The following is a 22,290-nucleotide window of genomic DNA, read 5'->3' as shown; positions in this document are numbered from 1 at the left end:
CCTTTATGTTGTAGCAGAGATCTTAGAAGGCAAATGGGGAGCTGTGTAGTGTGTGATACTTCTCATCTTGGATACAGCTGCCAGAATTAGAGAAAAATCAGACATGGAGGGATTTAACTTAGATCACACAACACAGCCTCACTCGTTGCTTGTGACTCCTGTGGAGTATAAAGCTTTCCAGCAGGGTCTCACCTACCTCTGCTCTAGCAACAAAGAACCAAGCTAATACCACTTCCTGTATGTCTTTCTTTCTCAGGGTTCTTTTCCACCACTTGCAGACCTTCAGGATAAGATGAAGCTTATTTTTATAAGTATTTATTAATGTAGTCAACTGATGAACTGGCAGGAGAACAATCTGTCAGAGCAGAGAGTATGCTGAGAAATGACCAGCGGGAGGGCTGGTAACAGCCTGTAATCAGGTTTGCACCATCTGATTTTGCTTCTCTCAGGCTGATGGATTCTTGGCTCAGACCCAGTAACTTACAGAGGGTAAAGGCTGGCAGCTAATATTTTGGCGTAGGAATTAGCAGAGCTATCCCAGGATGGCATTGCAGGATGTCAGAGAACCATCAGCTCAGAGGAGTGCAAGGTGGTAAAGATGTGGCTTACCGGGTTAAGCCATGTTAGAATGAACTCGTGTCACAAGTCCAAAACAGCTGAAAAGTCTGTTACCTCCATTTGTTAGTTTAATCCATTAATCCACCTTGCTGTCCAATTAGATTAACGAAACTAGAATTTTATTTCCATCTTGACCTGTGTTATCGTACCTATAAAATGGGAATAAAGGTATTAATGTGCCTGGATGGGGTATGGAAGTTCCTGGGTGAGGAGTGCCTTACAGTTTATTTTCTGAGGGCTGAATAGCTCATTAGTGACCTGAAGAGCATAGGAGGGCTTGGGGGGCTAATCTACTGTTGGAAGACGAGGTGATGTTCACACTATGATGCCACCTAACAAAATTTTAATGGTTCAAATGAGAATTTATTGCTTTGCTCAGGAGCTCCTGAACTCACATATTTGTTTTTTTAAAATACATAATGTCTACAGCTAAACTGCTTTATATATTAAGAATGGATCTGTTTGCAAGCAGGATCTGTGATAACTGTTTAATGGAAACCAGTGAAATGTTTTGCTGGCATTTCCGTAGACTTTTCTTAAATTGCTAGAGGTGTTCGGAAGAGTTTCCATGACAAGCGCTGACACTTTTCTTCTCTTTTCTTGGGCCAGATTCTGAACCCCTGACTCACTCTCCAGAGTATTTTGATTTCAATAGTTGTCTTGACTGATGAGACTGCTTATGGAGAAAGGCCAAGGCTGAGCCACTCTTGACACCAGAGGCTTTTGGAAGTCAGCAGGACTGAAAGAGTAACTACTCACCAGGGAAAGACTCTTCTGAAAGAACTCTACTTTCCTACTTCACACAGATTCTGAGATGCATATGTCTATCTCAGCATTAAGTTCAAATTCACTCTGTGTGCTGAAGGAAGCTGAGTAGAGAGGCAAAAGTGGTTAAGACACTCTTTGGTATTTGGGAGACCTTTGTTTAGTTCTCTCCTCCAAGACAGCTCCCCATATGACCCCCAAGGCGGGTCTTAACCCTGCAGTGTTTCATTTGTAAAGCAGTCAGGGTATCACAGAGCTCCTACACAGGAATGCAGCAAGGAGAAAGTGCTAGAGTCCAGGATATCTTTAATGTACTGGTAAAGATAAGGTATCATGGAAGCCATAAGAAACAACACTCTGAGAATTCTCTGTTTTTCTTTATTTTTCTCTCAACATTATCCTCATTCGTAGGTGAGGCCACATGAAAGAGACAAAATTTTTCAACTGTCTTTCAGCTCCTGCCCTTTGTTCTTTGTCCCCACAGTCCTATGGATCCTTATGAGACGCTACATGGAAAATCCACCACAAACCACATTTTTTAGTCATTCCGTACTACGGGATATCTGAATTTACATGTGTTAGAGACTGCTGCTTTGGTCAAAGCCACAGGGACATGAGGTAACACACTGCTTTCTCATTCTGAAACCTGGTGTGGGAATGACATGAGCTCACCCACCACTTTTGCACTGTGTAAACAGCCTGCAAATTAAGTACGAAAAAAGAGTGCTAATGATTGCAAAGGATTCTGGGGAAAAAAAAAAAAAACTGAAAAAGCCAGTGTTGTGAGCTGTTTCTAGCCCAGTTTCTGGTAGTCATATTGCTGGAAGGTAAATCTCGGCCCTGAAGACTTTAGAATTCCCAAACAGGCAAATTCTGTTGCAGGACCTCTTCCACAGAGCCTTATTTGATGATCCAAAAACTGTGAAATCAGAGAATAATGTAGACTGGAAGGCACTTGCAGAGATCTTTGATCCAGTTCATGCCACAAGACTTCCATGGGTTCCACCAAGACCTCTCCAGAGGAAAAGGAGAAGTCATATCATGGAAATAGCTTTGGGAACTGCAATAGCAACATCTTTGATGATTGGGATGGTTTTATTGCTTTTCCTGATGGAGAAATTAATACAGGCATCTTCATAACACAGCAACATCCAGTGGGCTGGGAACAAGGAATTAACAGCCAGACTTTGGCTCTGTTTTGAATACACATTTGCTTGTAGTATAAAGTTGAATAGGACGATTGTTCTTTTTGACTTGTTTAACACGAACGCTATCATCATCTTCAGCAGCAGTAACAGAGAGCTTTGTGTGGTGGATAAAACACTTCCCAAAATCCCGAGTCCAGCTCTGACACTTATTTGGTGTGTGACTTCAGACAATTCATTGTACTTCTGTGCCCTCATTTTCCTCCCATCTGCATCTGTTATTTTAGATTTAGTGATGAAAATCTCTGTACATAAAATCAGAAAATACACATTATTATATTAATTGGGAGTATATTTAGTCCTGCTTGAATGACTGGTGGCTTGAAATAAAAAGCCTGGAGATGACAAGTTTTTCTTCAAACTAAAATTTGGCTGAAAGCTGCCAGAGAAGCGGCTCTTTTAGCTTTTGTGTTTACCTGAATCCTACTTAACCTGAAAAACTCTAGGTTTAATGCAGCCCAAGTTCAGGGCTTGATCAAGCGAGCAAGTTGTCCCTGCTATTTGCAAGGCAGAGATACTTCCTGAAAGCTGGACTAGAGCAATGCTTGTCCATTCTAAACAGAACTCGTACAGCCTGACTGCAGTCTATTGCTGGGCTCACTCTGAGGTGAGGGACACGCAGCATGTGACTGCCCAGAAGTTATGAGCAGATAAACTGGGCTAAATGTTTTCATTTTATTAAGCATTCAGTTTGGCTTTACATACAAAATGCCACAGGGGAAAAGCCCTCAGATCCTACCTCTTCAAATAAGCTGAGGTTAGACTCAGGTCTTTGGAGGAATCTGGAGAGAATATGAACTGGCTTCATCTGTGTTTTGAAACTGATTCTACATAAGTAAGTAGCACAATCTGTCATTATGACTGAATGGACACAGAAATTCTGGGCACAGAAATGGGAAAGCACCTTTGTACCATACAGTGAAACCTTAGTGCTTTCTCAATGCAGACAGACTATATAGCTGGATGTGATAGCACATCCAGGTCTAGAACATAAAACAGTCATTTCCAGACGGTAGAAGAACAAAGGAGAAAAATCATAATTGGATCTCACTGTTTGTGGTTTTATTTTCTCCCCTCCCTGGGCTCTCTGATGAGAGTCAGCAATCTGAAGCGTTTGTGGGCATAGTTTTCACTGGAGGAGCTTTCGTTTCATGGTTCCCCATTTGTGCTCATTGCCAACTTTACAGCTAATTTAAATAAAACTGAGCTTGTAGATTAAATGGCAACTCATGGGATTTGTTTGTGCAATTACCAGCACTCCTCCTAGACAGATTCTAATTAAATAGTGAGTTCCTAAACCTGCATGCAGAAAGCACTGGGAAAAATGGCACTGCCTGAGTGACATCAGAGTTAACTCTGTCCAGCCATTAGAGCCCCTGCATTCCTCAGTAACAATAGGTGAAACCCTGGACTCTTGCAATCTGGGAAATCTGCCACCAGTTTCATACAGTTAGAAAAAGGGTAGGATTTCACCTGGGAAGACTAAAGGAACTGTCTCTTCTTGACAGTGCAACATTTCCAGCTTTGCAGCTTGCCTTGCAATGGCTTTATTTAACAGAATGCATTTTCCTTCAGTGTAGTTAAAGCTATTCATGTGTTTCATTAAAACACATGCTCAGCTTTTGGAGCAGAACCCTTTGCAAGCCCCCAGCAGATACCCTTGTGCCCAGAATGAATTCCCTGAGTGAGAAGAAAGCGGGCTACAGAATCTAGTATTTGGAAAAAGCTTTTTGAAAGTATTTTCCAGGGGCTTAGGAGAAACTGATCACCTCTGAAGTATTTTCACCAACAAAAATGTTCAATTTGAAATGTATTCAGAGATCTGAGAATAATATGTGGTTAAGCAGATTCATAAGGTGTTCACTAAGCAAGAACAAAGTTGGCTTTTGCTTTATCTTCTTACTGGCAAATAGAGCTAGAGAGAGTGCACACTGACTGACAATGATTTCTACTACCATATCCATTTTCATGGTGTGAAGCAAAATTCATCTGCCAACTCACCAACAAACTTTCTCCACTTCTAATTCAATTGAACCTGCTCTCTTTCCAGACACCGCAGCTGGAGAGTTAACCTGATGGAACAGAGCAGGAACCAGCCAGTTCTGGATCACCTTTTTTTGCCCCCTTTCAGCCCAGCAGTAGGAATTTGAGCACGGAACAAAACCTGGATTGCTCCAAGTGATGTTACATGCCAAACAATCCTTGGCTCAGCAATGGGAAACAGGCAGTTATGATCCAGCTTTTCACTGATCAAAGAATATAGTGAAGCTGGAACAGGTATGGATGAGAAAGACTGGAGATATTCTGTGTGAGAAACAGTTAAACAGACTAAAATGCTCGAAGGTGGAAGACAGATACATTCAAGGTCTTTAAAACTACAAGGAGCATTAAGTGGGTAATGAGGGGCAGACAGTACCTTGCAATGTTCTGAGAGCTGCAGGACATCAGCTGGAGTCAGCTGGAGGCGGATTCAGAGCAAGAGAAGGAAGATAGGTCTTTATGCATCTGCAAATCCAGTTAAGCTATGGAGCTCTCTGTCACGTGTCAGTCATTTACATGGGCTCAAAAGTTAAGACAAAAGCATGGAAGAAAAGTCAATTGCTGGAGTATTAAAGCACAACAGATCCACTTCTCACTCAAAGTTTCTGAAAGACAATTTTACAGAGGTTAAGAGAGAACACCCTGAGGAAGTATTTATATCATCTGCCTTGTCTTTACACTTTTTCCTGGACATCTGCTACAAACTATCAACGCGGAAAGAATCCTTAAGAAACTGAGTATAAGAGCATAAATGCTATAATCCTAGGTCAGAGCAAAGGTCCATCCATGCTCAGAACCAGACACTTGTTTATGCTTACGGAGGGAGCATAAGAAAGAAAGACAACTGTGCTTCTAGCAAATGTCCCTTGCCACTTCTCACAAGCTGTAGTGTAAGAACTATAAATGAATGTTTATTTACCTTGACAGATTTAAAGTTATTAAAGTGATCAAGCAACTTAGTAGGAGGGAAATCAACCTATGATTTTAACCATTGCATGATACCAGGCTGTCTCAGCATCTCAGTCATCCTGTCCATCTCTTGTCTGAAGCTTCCACATTCACAGAAGCACAAAGAAGATGGAGAGCTCAGTGATGCTACTTTCCTCCAATGTGAAAAGAGGCTGAAGAGAATCACATCTTATTGGCTCTCCCAGGGAAAGAAAGCATGTGCAACTACAATGCTGTTAGATATCAGAGAATTCACACAGGGTGGTGTGTACTGGAAAGGAGGCAATACATGTTCTCCCGTCACAGTGAAACTGGTTTTGTTGTTAAGCCAGCTGCTGAGACCTGGTTCATTTGCCCAATTCAATCTACTCTGGGCTTTCCACATCTTTGCTTCAAAGCCCTGTTTATGAAGACAAAGACGGGAACTTGGCGGCTGCCATACAAATGTCACATTTTATGAGCAAGACAATTGCTCTAAGAAGGTTTTTTTCTTTCTTTTTTGGCAGGCTCTCAACCCATGGCCTGAGTCTCCATGCCCCCCAACTCCTCCACCACACAGTGCAGAAATGGACACTGCAAATTTCTGTCTGAGTCAAGCCTTGGCAGTGGAGCCAACGAGAAGAGAAACAGCCTGTGCTCTAATAAGTAAAATATTTATGTCTTGCTTTGGCTAACATACCCTCTCTCAATAAAATATTTTTCCCAGGAGGAAATCTATGAGAGGGAGGGAGCTCCTTATTATGTCCCCAAATCATTCTTTTCTGTTGCCCTTCAAAAGCCTGGAAATCAAAGAACACTGTAGTCCGAAGCTTTTTCTTGCCGTTCTTGACTTTGTTATCGTTAGTTATTACAATCATTACATTGATTACCATTATGAGCTCTCAAGAGGCTCTGGCTAATCAGCACCCCATTCCAGGAAACGCTCTGACAAATCTCTCGCAGCATATGCATACACAAAGCTTGTAGTCTAAAAAGACCAGCTTAAACAGACTGTTAACCCGTTCCCATGCCAGGGAACTGCAGTACAGAAACTGCAAAGCATAGCTATGTGGGAAGCTTGTGTTAAAGACTGAACAAAGCTCTTAACTCTGCTGCTTAAGAGGGCAGCCTGGTTGTTTCTTTCTGGAGCCTCAGAAAATCATCCTCAAGAGACTCATCACCTGCAAAAGATGATGCTCTGCACTTAGACTTGTTGTTAACCTCCCAGACTACCAGCACACAGTCTGTAGCTCGAAAGCAGCCTGCAGGACACAGGGCAGGCCCTGGTTCAGCTGGAGGGTTACTAGCTTCACCTGTACAGGTAGATTCACCTTGTTGGGATCTGCCACTCACAGGCACCAAGAAACATTGCACACACCGACTTTCAACCACAGGCTATGTTGCCACTCCTGAGACCACCAGCAAAATTTCAATCTCTTTCTGGGTTTATCATCTCCTCAGCTCACAAGACTGCTCACGGCATCTGCTTTCTCTTGCTAGTGCTACATTACAAATGCTTTTTGTCTATCCTAGCCTGTGACTTGTATCACTTTCCTGATGTATGGGAAGAGGTAGAAGTTCTGTATCCAACCAAATGAAAACAGATTCCGAGCTTTGATGGTTCCTCTTCTAGGTCACCAGCCTTACACAAACCACAAGGTGTTGGGGGGAGGACGGAAGGAAAGCAATATTTAAAACCAACCCCAGTCTCTATTGAGGAATGACAAAGTAAAAATCCCATGGATACCGATGGCAAAAACACAGGCAAAATTCAAGGAAAAGAAAACTCTATCTGGGATTTTTAAAGAAGAATTGAGCATGTATACATAATACCCTTTGGCAAGAGAGCCTAGGCAGGAAAGTGTTGCAACTCCAACATGCTGTGCTCAGAGAAGGTGTTAATGGTCCAGCCATCCTGTGTTATTGCACACAAACAGGAGAGGCCCAGCAGAACTGTAGGGGTCTTTAAGATCCCCACCAATACGGAAAAAGCAGAGAGAGTTATATAGGATTAACACGAGGGAAGAGGAAGGAAAGAGGTGAAGGGAAGGTAATGTCTCAAGCATTGGAGACCTCTGAGCTAACAAGGCAGGTCTGTTGCATCTCACACGTGGAAATGAGGATGCTCTTACTGCCCCTCTCCCACACCTTGGTCTCTGCTTCATTCAGGACAGCAGGGCTCTCCTCCTCTATGGGACTCTTTGGGCCAAACGAGATTCCTTGGCCAGCTGCAGTTAGGGTAACCAGTCCCAAATGCTTCTAAACTCCCAGAAGGAGACAGAGGCTTTAGGGATTTTGATTGGAAGTAAACATGCATGATGTGTTTGCAGCTGATACCTGTAGCTGTGGTCTCTTTCTAGCATAGTCAAAGATTCTGGCTTTTTTGCATGGGAAAAAAATATTGGAAAGGTCGCGACATCGGCCTATGTGTGTTTCCTTAATGAGAACTAGAAAAATCTTCACACGTGTCAACATTCCTAGCCCCACAAGCCACACACCAAAATCATCACATGGCTGTGGGCTCCCAGGCACAAAGGTCTGGGTGAAAGCCAGGAGTGTACGTGCTTGTGGTTTGAGAATTTACATGCTGCATGGAATAGGTGGTATCTTCCCCAAAGCCTGCCACCACAAACACAATGGGATACCCAAGAGCTCCTTTGCTTTGACAGTGATGCCGTAACAAAAGCTCATCTCCAGAAAAAAAAAGGAATCGGTTATATTTAAATACAGGCAAAAGCTTTCCCAGTGTGAGTAGTGAGGGAGAGTCATCATTAGTTTGCACAGGAACATAGGGTGTAGCTGATTCTTCACCACTTAGAAGTTTTAATAAAGACTGTTTTTTTCCAAATCTGCTTTACATGAGGGAGATATCTGATGAAATTCTGCTATCTAATGTCTAAAAGTGAGCGATTTGTAATAGTATTGAATACTCTGGAATCTCTACTGCAACACGTAAAGCATTCATAACCAGATCCTGTGAGAGGTATTTCATATCCAGAATAAAACACTGCAGAAGATTCAGACAATAAGCTGAACTTCTGGAGAGGCTCTGGCTTTCACATTGGCAGATGTGATTTCACCACCACCATCTATATAAGCATCACTGTCAGAGAATTTTGGAGACCACTTTAACTGGTCTATCGAGGGTGAACTCCAGAGTTATAATCAATTGCACACCATCAGGCAAAGTCCTGGACTGTTGAACTTGTGTTCCTGTGGATTAGATCAAATTCCTGATGTAGGAAAAACTATGAGGGCCTCCGTTCTGTTTTCACTTCTGAGAGCTTAACACACATGTTACTGACTTAAATCAAGTGATTTCCAGCATATACCTGTGAGAATGCAGGATCAAACCACAATGTGTTATGTTTCAAAATATTTTTTCACAATAAGCTGGTTTAGTGAACTCACTTTTCACCCCTAGAGAGATGACTGTAATGAGATCATGCAGAGAAAGGATATGGAGTTTCACCCCAATCTCCAGGAGACAACAGGTCATATCCAAAAATCCTCCCTCAAATCAGTAGTACTTTTGGTCATGAAGCAATACCATCTGTGGAGATAATTCAAAGGAAAGAGGAAGGTCAGAACTTCAGCCTTCACATGAAGGTTCGAAGCTTACACATCTGAGATTGTGTAAAGAGATGTTTGCTCCCAGCTTAGGAAGTGCTCTTCCTGAAGCCTCACCTCCTGGAGTCCTGTCAATACCCGAGACATTTTTCCCATAGTTCTTTTTCTCCTCTTTCACTTAAAAAAGAAGAAAGGCTTATTTGGAAAGACATTTTCTAATAGGAACAACTTCAAAATGCGTCATGAAGGCGGGACCACATTTAATGCCTTACTTTGGATAAATCAGCTGTGACTTTCACTTCAGCAACAGAAAGCAGCGTGTCAGGTTGATGTGAGGCACTCGTTAGACCGAATCTGAGCTGTACTGCTACAAGGAAATGAGAGTCATAAAAGTGACTCTCATAAAATCACACAGCAAATTAGTGCGATCAGAACCCTGATCTTGAGAATCCTGGTCCAACGTTCCAGCTAAAAAATCTGCGAGGGGAAATGACTGTCCCTGCCTCATCTGCATCTCTCCAGGATGTAACCGGTGTATTTAATTTCAATGCTAACATTTTCAAGAAAAAAAAAATGGTGTTTGTCGGTTCTAATTAAATTATGTTTTGCTTCTTTTTTAAAATTTATTTATATAGCCTAAAAGGAAATAAACTGGCAGAAATATTCTAACAAATGATTTAGAAATATTTCATATGGATCTAAGAAGGGAGCCAAATATAAATTGACAGCTTAGCGCAAGAGAACTTCAATCTGGGTTTTATTGCAATAACAAAAGTGCCTATTTAAAAGCCTTCACACAGAGCATCTATTCAGAAACAAGCCTGAAGACAGTCAGGGAATTAAAAGGAGGATAGTGTTTTGAATTAATCTAGAACATTTTTGCGGATTAGTTTACAAGCATAGAATGCCTCAGGGGGCTAGGGAGAGTGCAGAGCACTGAAGTCAGAGAGATCTGTCTTTTTCCTGTTGCTGGTGATTAGTTCATATCTCTTTGACACCATGTTTACAAGCCCCTAATTGCCTCATTAATACCTCATTATTACTTAGAAAGTGAAGAAGCTTTTAGCTTTGAAGCTGCTTTGCTGCACTTGAAGGCAAATATAGGGTGAATTTTCAATGTGTTGGTACTAATTAAAATTGAAGTCTGTTTCCTGTTGCATGTGGGTGGGTGTTAATAGCTTCAAAGAAAAAATTAGGATTCAATTTATATTATATGCCTCCTAACTTACACACGGAGGAATAATTGCAAGAAAGAAACCCATTGCTACAGACTGCATTTGCAAAGGGACACATATCCAAGCATCTATTTTCACATGTGGACCAGGCTCTATAAGTACTCATTCACACTACATTAGAAAGTCTGCAGCAGGTTGAATCTGCCCATTTCAGCCCACACAGATACAGCATGCATCTTCCTGTTCTATCATACATGTACAGGGCACTACAGTTTCTTTTTGCACGAGGATGCAAAAAAAGAAACATACACTGCATAAAACAGTCCTGGGCCCATTTGTCTCCTGCCTAGGATGGTCACTGCTCTCAGGATGAAGCTTAATACAGAGAAACGCTAAAATTCAGCATACGAATCCCATGCTTTTTCACTTCCAACTGTATGCACTTACTAGATACACACACACACACACACATATAAGGGCATATGTATACATACAATGCACAGCATATTGCTGCAACCAGTAAGTGCATTTTCTTTGGCACAAGTCTTAAAAGTTTTGAGATCTTTGACCAATTTTTGATTTCCAAGTGACACTTCAAATATCTATTTCAGTATACAAATTACAAATAAGCCAGAGACCACGGTTATGGTTTCTGGATTGTTCCATTAAGGAATAAATGAGATGTTTAGAAGTTCACTCAGGCTATAGAGATGCACTGGCTGATAATGATTTTGAGGAATTTTCTTCCAGCTCCAGACAGAAGAGAGACAGAACAGACATTAACCACAACAAAATAATTTCCATGGGAAATTTTTAACAGAAATGTGCTTTCTTTCAATTAGATAGTTTTCAGGGGTCTGAGGGATGTTGTGTATGGAGAAGGGGGTGAAGGAGAAGGAAAAGATGCCCATTTTTGGTAAAAGCATTCAGTTCTTAATAAGAATTTTGGACAAGAAAAATAGTGAAAAATAGCCTTTGCTAAAAGCAAATGGAAAACCCTACACTGACTGGAAGATTTGGATACAAAAATAAAATGTTTTCCATAAAATTATATTCCCAATGAGGCACTTTTCACCAGTATTACTTTTCAGCGGTGGGGGCTGAGGGTGAGCTCAGAAAAAAATCAAGTCGAGTAGGTTGAACATTCCCAAATGAAGCAGTCAGGATTTGGCTAACAGTCCCCAAGGCTCAGGATTTACCCCAGACTGCTCAGTCACTGCTGATTAATGGGCCTTCTTGTCACCAGCCCAGGGCAGCAGCCTTGGCTATTAGCAGTCCTAAGGCACAGCTCAGAACAACTCGGCGTCTCACGTTCCTCTCATACTTTGCATCTCCTCAAAGAGGAGGTAAGTAAACAGAATATTGACATCATTTCATTTCCGTACGAAAAACAATCTAAGAATGTCATTGACATTAAATTACATACCTAACTTGACAGCATCCCTTTACATACATGACTGCAAAGAATACAAATATGAAACAGAAAGTTCGCCAATAATCACAGGTCAGAAACCCAATCTACAAAATGGCTAAGGGAGGAACCCCATCCTCATGAGTTTTATTTACAGTATCTTTGATTTATATCAAACATTTTAAAAACTATTAAAACAAAAATAATTAAGGCAAGCCAAATCCTTCTCTTGCCAGCACGCAAGGCTTGTCCGACTGGACATATTGAGGCTATCAAACCCTGGTGCGTATTTATAACCTCGTGCTCAGACAACTTGGAACGACAAATGCAAACAGCCACAAAGAAGTCACTTTGTTCGTTTGGCACAAACAAATCCCAGAGATGAAAAGCAGCCTGGCTTTTATTTTGGGCCAAGCTTCCTCATCTGGCGATCCACATGTGGCACGGAAAGGGCAGTGTTACCAAAGAGCACATGGCGATGCATCATTGGAGCAAACACAGGCCAGGGTGCCAGATCTAGGTATTCTTGCTTCTTCCTTCCCAGAATGGATGTCACTTTCTCTCTCCTCCCCAAAACACACTGGTCTGAGGCTTTTTATTTTTTTATTTTTTCTTTTAAATACCGGGCTTGTCAGCACAGCCTGAAAAGCTCTCACAGCCATAATTTAAAAAATGAATCGTGTTGATTGAAAATGTGGCTAGCATTTGACTGCAGATACATGTGAAGACTTCCACATGCATAGCCAAATGAGAATTGGAGAGGACATCGCGAGAATTTACCAAAAATATCAGAGCAAGCTTAGTAAAAGACATGATCCACAACTGTGCCCATTTAGAGATCTGGTAGGTTCCTGTACCCACTGAGCCATGCAGACCAGAGCTGCCTGGAAAATACAAGGAAAAAAAAGACTGCAGAGGCTTCTCAGAACATGGATTCAAGTCTAGAGAAGGAAATCTCAGTGGGCTCTGGGTTGGTTTGATATTGGTATCTCATTTATTCTTCTGTGAATATGACCAAGGCACAAGAAAAGTAAACAAGGAAAAATAGGAGGGGTAAACTAAACCCAATGGAACAGTTAGCTGGTGAACATGCAGCTTACTGAAAGGAGAACACATTGCATTTTGGGCAGCAAGATGACAACTATCAAAAGAAAATGAGCAATCTGCAAGAGACCAGCTGCAGTTTAGTTTCATGAGTGCTGATACATGTTGCCGCAGTTCAAAAGAAGGAAATATCTCACCATCCTCCGTGGCTCCTTCAGGAGAGGATCTGGTAAGGGTTGTAGTACTTATCTCAGCACTGACACTGAGCTTTGGGTCACACTGTCCCATGAACACTAGGAATCTTGCCTGCTTGATGGTATAAAGCTTTCATTCTTGTCATACCTTCATTACCTCATTTAGCTAAAGAGAAAGATAAAGGCATTAGAAAGTTTTCATAAAGATTGAACTTTCTGGTGACTTTCAGATTTTAAAAGGAGGGTTGTAGGTGATTTTTTCTATTTTTCTCTCTTTTCCCTTAAAAAAATGCATTCCCCACAGCTCCTTAAACACCAGAATAGATATGCATATATTTTTCAGTACACAGATTCAAATCCTTGGTTTCTTTGGCAAAAGGCCATACAAATTCTCATGGATTTGTTATTGCTTGCTGTAAATTTACTACTCAGAAAGAATAATATTTCATTTGCTTTATTGTTGGTGCCTCTAAAGAGGGTGAAAATGGATTTAAGTCTTTCATTAGGCACCTTGATGAGGACAGAGAAGGAACACGCACACGCACACAAAAAAAAAGCCAAAAAGGACATGTAAAGAATTGATATAAGGCTCCATCATCTATAATACAGCTGATAAACTTAGGTCTCCTTTGCAATGAATTACGATACCAAGAGATTTGTTCTGTAAATTCTGTCCAGAACTTGGCAACATCATTTCTGAGAAAGAAAGCAGTCTCCTAGGTCTAGCTCATGTAACTCTGGGGATTCAGGGAATATTTTATGTCTGAATAAGCAGAGGGTTTGATCTTACTCATGTTGGCTTTTATGCTTTTCTTGTTTTACACAGAGGAATATGGGAAAGAAGTCCCCAGCGTAGGTATGAACAACACCTCATGCTCATGTTCTGTTTACATACTCATGGTACCTCTACACAACTTCATGGAGTTAAATCTATCAAACTAAAGCCAGTCCCTGGATAGCTCTACTTACCCCATGATTCTTTATTGCCTCCTAAGTGGCCTCTTCAGCGAGCGCACTGCAGTGCTTTTCTTTCTTTATCACCTCTCAAACGAAGTAGGCTTGGGATGAAAAAGACCTGGAATCCAAACAGAAAGAGATCTAAGTACACAGAAATATCTTCTTAGTTTCACGTGATGGTGTAGACTGAAACCAAAGATTCGCCCTGGTTGTGCTCTGGAGCCTGTTCAAAACCTATATTCAGACCATGGATTGCCTCCATTTATCTAGATGGCAAGCTTGAAGAGTCTGATCAACGGCTATTTCTGTATTATATTAGCATCTGATATATATTAACTTTATACTCCTGAACAAATTAATGACTGGTAAGCCTAATCCTTGTCTGTGGACACTCAAGATGTGGACAAATGAAGCAGTTTGCCCAAAGTCAAGCAAAGGGAGGGTTAAGAAGCTGAGGATTAAAAGCACAACCCTTGAGCCCCACTTGGCTGGCCAACTCCCAGGGTGATCCTTTCTTCACTGATTGAAAGATCAGTAAATTACTCTCTAAATGCTTGCAGTATGAACTCTCCAAAACAGAGCAAATGGGATTTTTCACACTTTGACTAATGAAAACTTGGCACATTGCTTGAAAAATAAAATCCTCGCTGCTAGCAGTACATATATATAAAATAATGTTTATTTCTACGGGCTTGTGAATAAGCAAGATATTTTTCATCCGTGAAAGGCATTTTTTGTGTGCATGTGTAAGTTAGTAGAAACAGAAAAAAGTATGACTGATGATCCCAATGAACATCATCCTAGTGAAATTTAAATAGTCATAACTTCTTGCTTCTGAAAAGGCTCTTCTTTTACTTCACACTGAAAACTTTTCTGATTATTGTGGCTATATTTCTTTGATTTTGACAAAAATACACACACAATCATTTCTTGTGTTTTGTGTTTATAGAGAAACTAACATCACAGGGCTACGCACCAGGGCTAGGCAATGATAGGTAGAGATTCAATAAAAAGATGTGCTCAGAAAGCAAAGCTCAGCTTTTACATTGCCTGCAAGGTCTGCTTGCATATGAAAATCAAGTTAGTTTCTGAAAAAGTGGGAAGAACTTATTCCTCTTGTCAACTTGTAATACTTTTCTTGATCTGTTCTTTTTCCCCTCCTGCTTCCTTGTGCTTTCCAGAGGACCAAAGTAAACACTGGGAGAAACTAGCCTAACTTCTCATGCAGGCAAGCTGAACAAGATTGACATAAATGGAGACCAACAATACACTGTAAATACACTTTCAAAACACCGACATTGTTTTCTCTTTGTGTGCTGAAAATGTTTGGAAAAACTACTGCAATTTAAAAAAAGATCTTAAAATTGTAGCATCTGAGATGAACAGATATTGGTACCCCTCTAGCACACAGACAAAAGGTGACCCAGCTAACTTCCAGTTCACAGCTAATGTTTGCTAACCATAAGGACAGAGCTTAGCAGAGGACCCCTTTGTACCCTTAGTGGAAAAGGTTTACTTCTTCTCAAGTGCAGAGGAATTACTGGGGCTATTGTAAATTTGTTTCAAAGGAACAAAAAAGGGACTTTACAATTCTGCAGTAACCGTAAGATATGTAAGAAGAGATAGGTAAGTTGTGACATGCTTTAGTATAGCAGCAGGTTTTATTTGATTAATTCTTCCCTACAGCTTGTAATGGATATACACAGTGTGATTTCAGGGCAGAAGTAGCTTCAAAGTACAGTCTGAGTATCAGAGATGTGAGCAAGCACAGCTGGATCTCACATATATAAGCCACTTTGACTTATGCAGGAGGAAAAAAAAAACACAGAAGACTACTATGATCTGCTTCTTTCTCATGATTAAATACATTTACATGTTTTAATCAAACCAGAAGTTGTCTCCAGGTGGAAGAAATACTTAAGACAACTTTGCCATGCGATTTGAGTGGATGTATAACAGATACACATCCTGCTCCTTACCTGAAGCTTCACAAAGATAGGGCAAAGTTATGTTCAGGGATTTGGACAGAGAACTGGGAGTGTTACAAGAATAATACAGGTATTGAAAAGCTCTCTGCCATTTTCTCCTGTGGGAAAGCATGAGGGATACAGCATGGAGACGGGTAGGACTGCCTTCTAAACACCAGGAGACAGCAGGTGGTCTAGATGACTATGTACAAAGAGGATAACACAGTGGCTCCAGCAGCCCATTTATCAGGAAACACTGCCACAGGCTGTGATTTAGACCTAGAAAGAAAACCATTTCTGTGGCAATCCTGCAAAAGCATTGCTGCCATGCTGGCACAAACTAGCAGTCTCAGGGACTGTCACCACACCCAGGAGTTCTCCTTGGTCTTGTGATCTCTCATTTTTTAACTTCTTAGGCAAATTTAATATTTACTGTTTTTAGTGGGCTTTGGATTGTATGGAAGGTTTGCATACAGATGCAGGGAGCAAGAGCATACATTGTTCTGGACAGTTACTAAAACACAGTATGCGGATGATAGATCCAAAAAGGCATCTGGTGGCCACGCAGGAGGCAGCCAGGCAGGATTGTTTCTTCTGTGCTATCATGTGAATTGGTACAATCTTAACCACAGTCTCACGCAGGATGGATCTTGGACTCAAATATACTCTTGGAAACATTGCCAGTGTTTGTTCTGAAATAGCAGGGAGTCTGAATGACCCTTCTCTGAAGATAAGAGAGCACCTTAGTGAAACTTGGTGGCTGAAGAGTCCAATCACCTTTATGGGGAGATCAACTAGACCATCCCTGAGGAATGCCATAGTTTAGGAATGGGAAAGTGGCCATTATTGGAAGAATATTCCTAGGATCTGACAGTAGGCCCCATCTTCTGCTCAGGAAAATTGGAACAGAACAGAAAGGAAAGACCCAAGCTATTATTGCTGATGCTTTAAATCTCCAACATGGGAAATATCAATGTACAAAATAATATAGTATTATGTATAATATACAGCTATAGTGGAAATGCTAGGTCACAGCTTGAAGCAGTGATGTAGCACCTGGTGAGAAGACAGGGCCAACCCAGGGAAGCTCAGGTGCATGCAATGCAGCTGAGTGACTAGAAGGGGTGGAGCCAGGATCCAGCCCTTTCCACACCTCATTTAAGGGTTGGCAAGGGAGGTAAGGGTATCTCTCTGGAGTCTTCTGGGGGTAAGCAGAGTTTTTCCTTTGTTTCTTTGTCATTTGCTACTCTATCTGAGCCTATCCTTACTGTCTGTAGCTTAAGGCTTTATTACTCTGCCACTTTATTATGCCTTCTATTGTGTTACAGTAGCTACATCTACTATACTATATATGGTATTAGAATGCAAATATATATGTGCACATACATTAGGTATATGTGATGTATAACATTTCCTAAATATGTAAGTTTATGGAAAATGTATCTGAAAATAGTTTAGGCATAAGATGGATCAAATAAGGTTGGCAATTACTTCTGAGTTCTAGCCATAGTGACCGCTCTTATGTGATATGGAAATCAGGTTTGGATGTTGGATATCTAACTGACTTAAACTGCATCTGGCTAGATGAGCTCTCTTATAAGCCTACTTGCTTAAGATACATTAAACTAAGCACACAGACACACATACAGCACTTTGAGATTAGAGAAGTTCAGATCCTGGACAGCTTCTATTGTTAAGCTCACAAAACACTAAGATAAATAATAGAAAATGCTGCAGCTGCTATTTACTTAGGGCAGTTTTGCTATGTGATGTCAGAAAATATTCCATGGTGAAATTTATTATAATAAAAATGGACTTGGTGAGACTTTGTGATCTATTAAGCTTCCAGCTAATGAGACTTTTGTTTATCCAGTCGACAGATGGTGTTTTTCTGTTGACTTACAGCACTGAAGTGGTTACTGGAAAAAGTACCAAGAGTTTAATAAGGAGCAGGCCCATACGCACACATACAACGAAAGTGCACCATATTCTACCAGCTCCAAAAGGAAAAAAAAAAAAAGCAGTTTTTAAACCAAATCACCAGAATCACATTTTCATGCACATAATGCACGTTTGAAGAATCTTCAGCAGGAATGCTGTTAGTAAACCAGCTGTCTTAGTCACACACACTGTGTTAATTGCAATTTCTTGGGTTATTCTGCCCTGGGTTAAAAGAATTAAAGTCACACGTAGCGCTTAGAAGGAAGATTCTGTCTTGGAAGGCTGGTTTATCTTTTTTATAATGAAGAATCGTCTCTGCTAATGAAACTTCTCTCAGACTTCTCACCAATACACACTAAGAAACATAAAATTGTATCAAGGCTGTAGAAAGTGATGGCAATCTGGAAACCAGAAAAACAAAATTAAGGTTCAACTCTTTAGCAACATTAAAGGACTCTGGAGCAGCTGAACTCTCGTTTTTCTCCAAAAAAAGAATTCAAACTGTTTATGAAATTAAGTAGAACTTCTGGAACTGCACATTGAACTATGCTGAACAGGAAGAAATCTCAGCTTAGTAGGCCTCAAGGAAAAAGATCTATTCTAGCTGTTCCTTTAGCACAGTTTTTGCTACACAGCAGGGAGCTTACTCCTGCTTGGGTAGATGAGTTGCTTTTGGACGTTTCTTTCACCATCTCTACGATTTAATAAGTTTAAGGGGTGGGACACTAATGCAAGGGCTCAAGTTGCAGATGGAAGGTCTCAAAAAGCCAGGATTCACCATACTTGTCGTAGAAGAACAGCAGGGCAGGTTCTTTCTGCCCCTGCTGGCCCAAATCCAGAATATCTTTCAGACAATGAGAAAACAAAAGCTGGAAAGCATTTAGGAAAGTGTTAATAGCACTCACCTATAGCATTGTTCTGTGTATGTGTGTATATATATATATTTGTATATAAACACACTAATATATATATATAAATAAATACACAATATATTCTTTCCTAGGTGAATGCACGTGTAATGCTTGCATTATATACATACACCAGCACAGACTAAACTTTATACAGAGGGAGAATGCACAGCAGCATCTAATGCTGGGGAAGGTTTTCTTTAGTGTATTTACACGCCTAGTCTCAGACAGGATGTGGTCTGTCATTGCAGGGGCCAAAGCACAAGGTGAGACTTTGCAAAATGTAATACAGGCCATTAGTACTAGTTGGTCTGCAAAATTCATACCTGGCCCTCAGATGGGAGGATGTTAGGATCGAGGGGGATTTTCTTCAAGAATTAGATTGTTTTTTTGTCTCAGAGTTCCAGAAACAGATGCTGAGTTGGACACATGAGGACAAACAGGCAAGGAACACATAAGACTGAGAAGAATACTATGTCATACATCATATTGGTTGCAATACAAACAAAAGATGTAAAACATGTTAACGCAGCTATGATAATTGAGCAGTTTCAGTCTGACAGCCTTAAGCAGAGGCTTGTTCCTCTGACAACTGTGTGTTTTGAATCATGAATTACATGATTGAGCAGTGATGAATACAACTGCTAACATCAAAATCGGTCTTCAGGAGTATCTGTACCTGCTAGATGCACTGCTAGATCACAGCACAGGTGTCATGGCACACAGCAGGTGATGGTATGACAGCTAGCAGTGCAAATGTTTTGGGCTTGTTAACTTATGAGTTCAGGACAGCTACATATTATGCCACTGTGCATAAGGCATAAATCCAATTAGGGCTCTTACTTGTATCTGAGCAACCTGATCAGATACAGAGTCTAACCTTTCTTTGAGCAAGGCCATTTGGATGACATTGCTCATTACATCCTTTAACCCAAATTTATTCGGTGATCCACAGCATATGAAAAGAGGGATTCTCTGCTCCCACCAGAGATGGCAAAAGACACCTTCAGCTTTGCTTGTAGAGAAAGGACAAAGGAAAAGCTGAGCTCAGACTTCCAGTTTTGTCACAGCACAATTTCTGGGAGAATGTGTGGTTCAGAGTCCTTAATTAAAAAAAAAAAGTGTAAGAAATACAGAGTTTAAAATCCAGAAAGCTCTTTGAAATATTTCAAAAGAAAGTACAGCATGATAGAAATACAGATACCACACAAGCCAACAGAATTTCACCTGGGAGTAAAGGTGAGAGAAGAGACAAAAGGGTAGTTAGCCCTGTAAGGAGCATGTTCTGATTTATTAAAAAAATAAAAAATAAAAATTACACTTTCCTGCATGTAGTTACTGATCCTTCATAACTGTTTCCTCCAAGAGCTAGTACCTCTTACCTGCTGGAAACTCACCACAGGCACCATAGTTACAAGTTCCAATGCCAGTTTCTCACTAACAAATAAATATGCCTTCTATTCCATGGGGTTTTGCTCTGCCTGATTAAAGATATTGTTAAAGCTTCCACGAGTATTTTTTGTACCCACATGGGCTTCTTACTGAATCTGGCTGTCCTCACTTCCTGACTTACTACAACTTACTCGTTAAGTTACTGCCTTGCTGCACCCCTGAAGTGGTTGCCTTTAAGTGGTTGCTGAAATGATTAATATTTATTTAGGAAAGCTCTTTGAGGATGATGCATGACATAAATATCAGACAACACTATTATGCTTCCAAAAAAAAAAAAAATATAGCTTTTGTAAGATTAAAAGCCTATTTCCCCACTAGATTTCTGGAAATTTGTAAAAACAAAATAATGTAACCTTCCCTTTGCCATTTATCCCTCCTATCTCTTCAAAGCTTTTAATAGTATTTCCCATCTGATTACTGCTAATCACATTGTTATACTGCTTTTATGGCCTTGGGGATTGTGATAAAGCTTCTCTATTATTCCTGATAGGAACAAAACAGTAGCAGGTAGGCAGCAATATACATTTTCCAATGATCAGAGCCATTATGTAATGTTTTTGTAAATATTTACTTTAGGAGCAGGCTAAATGTTACTTAAGATTTGTTCTAAACTGCTGTGCTTAAAGGAAAAAAATCATGAGGACATATGGAACTCATCTGAAGGAGAAAAAAATTGTTACAATTACACAAAAGAATTAATTTCTTTTTCCTGGTACCTAAGAGTAATGTTCAAAAATGCTGTGGCATGCTTTGAATCTTAAGTGGCACATCATGATATGTATCATGTGGTTTGTGGTCTCTTCTTCCTAACCACTCGCAGCTCTGGCTGGAGTTTCCCCAACCTGACTGTCCCACCAAATTGGTACACACCCACACTGAGTTCCCCATTGGGATTTCTGGTCCTGTTCTGCTCTTTTTTTTTTTTTTCCCCTTTCTCTTAGTCATCTTACCCACAAGTAGCATAAATCAAGGCGAGGCTGTGTTTTCACAGCTAGGCAGCTCTTGCAACATCAGGGTTGAGTTCAGGGAAACGGCTGGAAAAACGGCTATGTCCCCCTCCCCCCAACCACACCTGCCTTTTGGCTAATGGAAGATGAGCACAGAGCCAAAGATATTTGTTTATTCCTTGCCTCTGGGTGCCTTTGATATGTATGCCACTGGTGACAGTAGTCACCCTGCCTCACAGCACGTGTGTCCGTGACTGAAGGCCTGATGGTGTCTTTCAGAGCATCTTTTGGGCATCTTTTTCATGCCAGTCATATCACCTACTAGGTGGGTCCCCCCCCCCCCCACCAGGCCACCAGCACTGCCCTGTCATCCATGCACTTTGCAACCTTGCCACCTTCTATCCCCTTTTCCACCCTCAGGGAAGCACTTGGAAATACTTCTTTGCCATGGCCAGGAAAGCTTCTAGAGCCCAGGATCTTGCCTGGCACTAGCAATTAATATTTCACCAAGAAAGCCTGATAGCTTTGATTCTTCTCCAAATAGCATGAAGCTTTACAGTTTTGAGAAAGTTTTACGGTCATAGAAGTGATGGGAAGGCTGGGATCCCATCTGCTCTGTGGTGCTTAGTGCCCTGACAAGATGCTGAGGTAACCTCATGCTAACGGTTGCTACCACACATCGCCTGCCCTGGCTCCTGCTGCAGGGGCCTACAAAGAGAGATCCTGGCTGTGCTGCCAGCAAGAACTAGCCTGTGTCTTGCAACTTCCTCCTGAGTGGAAGTTGTGTAATTAGTGATGTGAACAGAACCACTCAGAGGGGTTTGCTTTGATCCCTGTGATGTGCTGAGGTGGCCAAGATGGCGAGGATGGCTCAGAAGCGGGGCAGGGTGCAGCCAGCAAATCCTCTATGTGCCCTCTGCTACAGCGATGTTCTGAGAGGGAGGGGGAAGACGGTGCCTGTGAGAACATGTCATCTCCCTAATCGGCAGCCAGCGGAAGGCTTTGAGCAACCTCAGGAGACGTTCCTTCTCGGGACGACCCCCACGTGGGTGACTGTGTGACACCGTGCGGGACGGGAAGCTCGAAACTCCACGTTGGAAGCGCTACGCAGGTGCTGAGCAGGCGAGCGGGACGCCACCGCCCCTCCGTCAGCTGCGCTGGGGAGCGAT

General features: G+C 41.2%; 1 long non-coding RNA gene across 1 annotated transcript; it reads right to left on the bottom strand.

Annotated features, from left to right (window-relative positions):
- Window positions 1-1,635: 1,635 nt before the first annotated feature.
- LOC104912455 lies at window positions 1,636-14,158 on the bottom strand. The gene is made up of 5 exons (XR_004160825.1): window positions 13,919-14,158; window positions 12,953-13,115; window positions 8,967-9,108; window positions 5,005-5,149; window positions 1,636-2,833 (listed from the first exon to the last, which is right to left on the bottom strand). It is a non-coding gene; the product is annotated as an uncharacterized LOC104912455 (long non-coding RNA).
- Window positions 14,159-22,290: the final 8,132 nt, after the last annotated feature.

Source organism: Meleagris gallopavo, chromosome 10 (genome assembly GCF_000146605.3).
Source record: "Meleagris gallopavo isolate NT-WF06-2002-E0010 breed Aviagen turkey brand Nicholas breeding stock chromosome 10, Turkey_5.1, whole genome shotgun sequence".
NCBI lineage: Eukaryota > Metazoa > Chordata > Aves > Galliformes > Phasianidae > Meleagris > Meleagris gallopavo.
The sequence above is the reverse complement of the archived record's forward strand: the minus strand, read 5'-3'. Positions and strand labels throughout refer to the sequence as shown.